A 7,780-nucleotide genomic window follows, 5' to 3' on the forward strand; every position below is an offset into this window, starting at 1 on the left:
ACCCAAAGAGGTTATAGTTAATTAACTTTTTAAAAATCCAGTTTCAAGGAGATATTCTGGCAACCAATTTGCGTCTGTATTCTTCACAATTCATTTGATAATTTGAAACATTAACAAAAACATTCTTAATCTGCTTTTCAAAGGGAACATCTGTGTGTTATTGTTTGTGACAGTAGCTTTGTTATAGCAAGTGAAACATCTGGAGAGACTTGATTACTTGTTGACAGAAACTCCAATGCAAAACACAGGTGAACAGCAATGTATTCTCCCTGGGCTCGAATAAATAAGCCCAGCCAATGGGGTTGGCCTAAGCTAATAAATTGGAACAGAGCAGTACTTGGGCTCCTTATTTCTGAGCCATTCCTTGTAGTGGGTCTAGATCTGTGGCCAATTTTGGTTCTTACCCAACTTAAAAGAACTAGAATTAAGAACTTTTAGCTTGTGACTTTTACTCTGGATGTTAGGAGTGGCCTGTTCAGTCTCCTTAGGTTAACTCCCTGCTAGAAACATAGAAAATCCAAGTCTCACCAATCCAGATTGTTTGAACCCATGTTGATGGAATTTTTCAGTCTTTCTAATACTGATTTTCAGTTCACTTGGTTATTAGAATCAGTTGGGTAGTATTCTTATTTGCCAATGAACAGCTCAGGGCTTCAGAGATAAACAGATGAACAAGTGGTTTCTAAGACCCCAACAGGTAATTTATTGACCATCCTAACTTTATTACAGCTTAATTAGGTAAATAATGTAATGCAGGTGAAGGAGCCTAACAGCGTGCTAAGCCTGTGCTAAGCACTCAATGAAAGATGAATCTAAGTGTTGAAGGCACTGCTGATTATAAGCACAAAGGCCATCTCCTCCGCCTTTCTTGATGGCAGAGAACCTCCCAACCCAGAGACTGAAAATGCCAGCTTCTCACTTTCCAGCCTCCTTTGTAGCTAAGGCACAGACATGTGACTCAATTCTGGCCAATGATAAGTGAGGAAGGGGGACTTCTGGGGAGGACTTCCTCCCTAATAAGAAATACTTCATGAGTAGAAACATCTCTTTTCTTCAGTTGGACATTGTTGTGTTTGCACTCAATGCTTGGGACCGTGACAGCTACTTTGCAACCCTGAGGGGATGAGCCTAGGTGCCTAGCTAATACCCCAAGGAAGGCAGAGCAGAAGATGGAGGGAGTCAGGGTCCTTGGTGCCATTGTGGAGCCACTGAACTGACCCTGATCCCAACCACCTCTGGATTTTTTTTTTTTTTTTGGTATATTAAATAAGAAGGATCCTTGTGTTGAAGCAATTTTAGTTGCAGCTAAAAGCATAACTAATACACTGAAGGAGCGCTCTCCTTTTCAAATACCTCAATAGAACCTAAACCCAGTTTTTCTTTAATGTGCCGGACAAAATGTGCATAAGTTGCCACTGAGGGGAACAGGTCCTTCCCAAACCCCCATCCGTTTCCACATTCAGTACTGTGTGTCCTCAAGTCTTCTTCATCCACAAAATGGAGATGGTTCCTGTTTCTCAACTCATTAAGTGTTTATGATGACTGGTAACCTAATTTATTTGTGGTTCCCAAATTAAAGGCACTAGAAAAGATTTTTTTTTAAATGGTAGTTTGCCATATGAGCTCTGCCCAGGCTGTGCTGTAATTTATGGATGTGCTAACAGGCGAAAGGACAAAGTGACCTGTAATTCACTGACAGAGTCCTGAGAGGCTGCATAATGTCCGTTCCTCCCCATCATCACATGAGTAATAACCATCAAACACACTGGTGGGTACTGAGGGACTCCCTTGTTTCTGAGCTTGTATCCTGCATTGGATCCAAGCCCCATGCCCAACAGCCTGTGGTGATGACATCCCGAAGAAATCAGCACAGTGCCTCACAGAATCCAGCCCAGACTGAAAAGTAATCAACAATTACAGGGTACCAAATTAATATTTAACGAAGATGTAAATGATTAGAGTCAATACTGAATTGCTTGGTGAAATCTATTCCAGCAAGAGAAAGCAGCAGTGGTCTGTAGAGGCGGGGAACTGTCTTGCTTACGAGCCATTGTTCTTTGTAACTTCTCTCCAGCTCTAGCCGAGGCCTTGGCTCAGATTCCCCCAACAGCTGACAGTTGCAGCTAGAGTGAAATCAATCTTATAATCCTTCTAGCCATTGTATTCCTAATTTCCCTCTTTGTCCGCCCTTTCTGTTCAGACCGTGCACTCTGAAACAAACTCCACATAGGGTTTCTGACATTAGACTTGCCTATTGCCAACACTCTGTCTGTCCCTCTGTCAGCTGGGTGTCTGCACCATTGAGAGGCGCGTGATGAGTCCAAGGCAATTCCTCACCTCTGCGGAGTGGGGAGAGTGGCCGAGCTCACTGTGTCAGAAGAACCTGCCAATTCCTCAGTCAGAGCTGCAGGGTGGGTCTGAAGGTGCTGGTCCATGAAACTGCACGGGAGAGAGGGGGAAGCCTCCAGAAGCAGGGGAGAGCGAATCCCGGGCTGCAGGGTGTGATGGAGAATAACAGCTGGTTGTGCAGGACACTGAGCCCCTGAGAGGCCAAAAGATGCCCGGGGCTGCATCTGTTGCTCACTTTACTCTTGGGCTCCCACCCAGAAGAGGCAGTAACAGTGCTAGGGGCTGGAAGCAGAGAGAATTTCCCAGGAAAATAGTTCCCCAGCCAAGATCCCCTGCTCTCGAACAAGCTAGGGATTGAAAGACGAGGAAGCAAGCCCAAAGGCTTCTCTTCTGTTTTCCCAGGTTGGTCTAGGAAAGAGCGGCTTCTTTGTCCACCAGGGGTAGAGGAAACAGTACCTTTGCTGTGCATCAGCCCGCCCGCAGTCTGCAGAGACTGCTTCACCACGCTGCGGGCTGAACTCCATCCCCAGAGCAGCCAGAACATGACGTAAGCAGTATGGAGCCCTCAGCAAAGCCGTCCGAGCCCCAGACAGGTGGGCTCAGCCCTCTATGATCACGATCGTGTCCACAGCCCTTAGACCTCCCATAGCCCCGCTGTAGCCTCAGGGAGACCCTGCAAAGGGGAAGCCCCAGGACGGCTGCTGCCGTTGGGGAATACACACTCTGGCTCACGCACCCTCCCTCCGTACCCGAGAATGCTCACTGTGGACTGGAATGGTGAGAAGGGCTGCTCTGTCACTCTGTCATCACCTTACAGAGCTATTGCTGTGCTATCTGGTAGCGCAGCGGGTGGCCTTCTGTCTTAACCTATTTTATTCATGAAGACTGATTCCAGGACCTACAAGACTCTCCGTCCCACACTAATTTCTTTCTCTCTCTAAACAGACTTGTGAAGGCTCAACTGAGCCTACATGTCATAGAAGATGAAATGTTTTCCCCTGCAATGCTAGAAACCACCCTAGGTATTTCAAACAGAGGGGGGGTTAATACCAGCAGCTGGTTACATGGGTCAGAGAAGAGTGAGAAGCCAAAGAGGGGTCCATAAGGCAACACAGAGATCAGCCACAGCAGAAAGGCGCTAGTACCCTTAGGACGGGGGGCACATGGGAAGAGCTGGTGTCATCAGAGACCAGAAGCTAGGGTCATATGTCAGGAACTAGAGACATGCTGAAGGCTGCCAGGAAAGAGGGGCTACCAGGTGGGGGCTTGTATTTGTCTACTGGTGTGTAATAAATGATCCCCAAACTTAGCAGCTGTAAACAATAAATTTATTACCTTACAGTTGCTGCAGGTCAGGAGCCATCAGCTGAGCTGGGTCGTTCCGGTTCAGGTCTCTCACAAGGCTATGATCAAGGTGTCAGCTGTGGCTGCAGTTAGCTCAAGGCTCAACTGGGAAGGATCTGTTCCCCATATGGATGTTGACAGGCCTCAGGTCTTCACTGGCTGTTGGTTGAAGACATCAGTTCTTAGTCACGTGGGCCTCTCCCTAGGGCTGATCACAAGATGGTGGCTTTCTGCCTATAAAGCAAGGGCTCTGAGAGAGAGAGCATGTGAAAAAGGGAGAGCAAGATGGAAGTCACCGTCTTCTTGTGACCCAATCTTGGAAGTGACTTCCCAACACTTTAGCCATATTCTATTTGTTAGAACAGAGTCATTAGGTACAGGCCACACTCAAGAAGAAGGGATCACAAAGGGCATGAATAGCAAGAAGCAAGATCTTAGAGGCTGCCTGCCACAGGACTGTAGCCTGCCACAGAGGCAGAGGCAGCTCTTGGTTTGGGGGCCTAAAGCTTATGCAATCTGGGGAGCCCTTTGAAGACAAAGCATGTAAAATTACAAATATAAAAATCACAGTCAGGTCCAGTAACTGGTGAAAGTATAAACAAAATGGGGAATAGCCATGCAACGGAATACTATTTGGCAATGAAAATGAAGTATTGATTCATGCTACACCATGGATGAATCTCAAAAACATGCTGCTCGGTGAAGGAAACCAGCCACAAAAGACCACATACTATTTGATTCCATTTACATGAAAATGTCCAGAAGAGGCAAATCCATAGAGACAAGAAGCACATTAGTGGTTACCAGGGCCTGGGCTTGGGGGCCAGGATTGACTGAAAAGACATGAGGGAAATTTGGGGTGATGGAAATTTTATAAAACTGGATTGTGGTGATGGTTGTACAACTCAATAAATTTACTAAAAACCATCGAACCATACACTTACAATGGGTGATTTTCATGGTTTGTAAATGATATTTCAATAAAGCTGTTAAAAAAATTATACACACAGGGCATTGGAAGGGACCTGTGCAAGTGAGAGGCCCTGGAGCTGAGGCTTCATTAACTTTTCAGAAAATTTGTCTCCGTGGAAAAGATAGAGCTATTGCAGAGACACTGCCTGAGGCGGTGAGGAGAGAAGGCAATCACCAGGCTTCTCCTCTCCTTTCTCCGTCCAGTCTTCTGCCTGGGCCTCCAATTGCCCTAACCTGTCCGGAAGCCAGGGAAATGGAGTGCTTTGTGATACAGAGTGGAGATACGAAGGGCAGGGAGGAGATCTGAGAACAAAGAGGCAAATGACAGGCTCATGGGCCCCATCCTGCAGGGCTACCTCCACACCCTAATGCCAAGGCAACTTGGACCAGCTCTACCTTTTGGCGTTGAGAGATGTCTTGAGAGGAAATCCATAGAAGGCCCACGTTTCCAAATGAAGACCTAAGCTATGGATTATTTATCATCAAACAGTATAGAACACTGGATTGGTTGGTTCACTTGCGCTGAAGGTTCAGAATCATTTATTCATGCATATATATGTATGGGAGGATGGATAGCAGGCTTTGGGTGGGAGGGAGGAAGGGAACAAGGAGATAACTCATGGAAGAAAAATACTGGATGTGTTAAATATTCAGTATCGGATGTATTGTCCTGGCAGCTTTCCTCATTTAACTCTTGCAGGCAAGGAGTACCGAGGGCAGGGCCCCAGGAGCAGTCAGCCCCAGGTGCAGGCAAGAAGTGGATGCATTGTTTGTGGAGAACTTAAAAACTATAATAAAACCTACTAAAAGTTGGTATCTTTTATTATCAACATGTCCAAATAATTCTAAACGATGTCAGTGATAATACTCCTCCCCTCAAACTCCAAATGTCATATTGGTTTAAGTTCTAAAATTGCCAAGGTTACAGCTGAGTTTTAAATAATATATATGTAAGCTTCAAATGAGCACATTTTCATTACTTACCCTGTAAGAAACACTGTTTTCTGCATGGGAAGGTGATGCAAAGCACCCCAGTTATACAGTAGGCCACACACACAGTGGACTCAGCTACACACATTCGATCCTAGAGTAAGTTCGTGTTGGTTCAGAATCATTTGGGCTCACCTTGGCTGAAGTTTGCGTCTCCAGTCCTGGCAGTACTACAGATTCCTGCATTCAAGTGGTAGATTCGGAAACACAGCGATGGCACGGTGACCGTGAAAACGAAGAAACAGAACTTGAGATGCTTTGATCTGTCATTCTAGGTGCAGTGACTTTGAACCATGAGGTGCTCACTCTGTTGGACATGTTTTTTCATGTGGTTCCCCCTCCTTCAAAAATATATTAACATATGATAACCTATATGAGAAAAGAATCTGAAAAAGAATGAATATATGTATATGTATAACTGAATCACTTTGCTGTACACCTGAAACTAACACAATGTTGTAGATCAACTACACTACAATAAAATTTTAAAAAATACATTAACATAAATAAAAGTATTAATCCAATTAATCCAATTTCTTTTTCCTTTTTGGCACTATTTATTTTTATTTTATTTTATATTTATTTTATTTGTTTATTTATTCGTTTATTTTAAGTATTTATTTTTTATTTGTATTTGATTTTCTATTTCTACTAGAAGGAAAGTTCAACAAAAGAAAGATTTTCACTCTCTGTGTTTCTTAGTTGGCCGTTATAATCATTTGTTTTATTTCATAATTATTACTGAAAAAGATTTTGTCATATAGAGGAAGGGAGCTTTACAAATAATCTGCTCTGGGTGTCAAATATCGATAGATATGCTACTGCATGTAACCAAAAAGTATCATCTCCACAAATAAGGAAACTGAGGCTCAAAGAGGTGAAGAAATTTGCTGAAATTCACAAAAGTAGCAAGTCAGACACCAAGGATTCAAACAATATTGTACAGTCAGCAGAAAACATGTATCCTTTATATTTATGAACTCATTTGATACTAATCACAACCAGTATCATTGTCCCCACTTGACAGATGAGGGTCAAATGACTTCCCCAAAGCTCCATAGCTAGTAAATGGCAGAACAAGGATTTGAACCCTGGTAGCACCGCATGGAAGCAACCTGAGTAAACCTTTACTCTGGGCTTCCTCGTCAACTGAGGTTCACTTCCAAAGCCATGCTCAGTTCCCATGGCTGCCGCAGCTGAGTGACTTAGACCCGCTTCCGTTTGCGCTGTCCTCTCCACCATCCACTGCCACCAAGAAGGAAATCTGGCAGACGCATGTGGGTGATTTCTAAGGACACAACTGCAATCCGGTCTGAAGTTAGCCCAGCCTGGTTGTTTACCCGGTTTACTTTGAGAAGGGAAGGATGAGAAAGAAGACTGACTTTTTGGAGGTCGGAATCCTTGGGGGTTCTAACATATATTTACCCCCCGCAGACTCAGACTCTTTTTTTTTTAACATCTTTATTGGAGTATAATTGCTTTACAATGGTGTGTTAGTTTCTGCTTTATAACAAAGTGAATCAGTTATACACATACATATGTTCCCATATCTCTTCCCTCTTGCGTCTCCCTCCCTCCCACCCTCCCTATCCCACCCTGATAGGTGGTCACAAAGCACCGAGCTGATCTCCCTGTGCTATGCGGCTGCTTCCCACTAGCTATCTATTTTACATTTGGTAGTGTATATATGTCCATGCCACTCTCTCACTTTGTCACAGCTTACCCTTCTCCACTTCTTGGCGAGCTTTCAGAAAGGCTGAAGAAAACTGCATGGTGCTTCCATCACAGGTAATACTGACCTGCAACACTAGATGGCAAAATGGTGCTATGTTACTGTGTTGTTATCGGAAAAAGCCTGCTGTAAAAGTCTTCCCCCCAAATCCAAATCTGCTGAACTGTCCTTTTTTTAAAAAATGTTTTAAAAAATGTTTATTTTTGGAAAATAAAGTTCTATGTGGAGTTAATATCTTAACTTTTAAAAATCATTGTTTAGAAATGCCCTATTTTGGATGGTCTCAGTCTCCTAGGCTCTATCAAGTAGGTAAATATATGTCTCTTTGCCTAATGGCCAGCTGGTCAAAAGCTACCTCCTAATTGATCAGATAAAAACGGGAGGATAACAGAA

At 43.9% G+C, this 7,780-nt stretch overlaps 1 long non-coding RNA gene across 1 annotated transcript; it reads right to left on the bottom strand.

Annotated features, from left to right (window-relative positions):
* Positions 1-2,368: 2,368 nt before the first annotated feature.
* On the bottom strand, positions 2,369-6,018 carry LOC132358003 (uncharacterized). The gene is made up of 3 exons (XR_009500381.1): positions 5,791-6,018; positions 3,685-3,852; positions 2,369-2,439 (listed from the first exon to the last, which is right to left on the bottom strand). It is a non-coding gene; the product is annotated as an uncharacterized LOC132358003 (long non-coding RNA).
* Positions 6,019-7,780: the final 1,762 nt, after the last annotated feature.

This window comes from Balaenoptera ricei, chromosome X, assembly GCF_028023285.1.
Source record: "Balaenoptera ricei isolate mBalRic1 chromosome X, mBalRic1.hap2, whole genome shotgun sequence".
Taxonomy (NCBI): domain Eukaryota; kingdom Metazoa; phylum Chordata; class Mammalia; order Artiodactyla; family Balaenopteridae; genus Balaenoptera; species Balaenoptera ricei.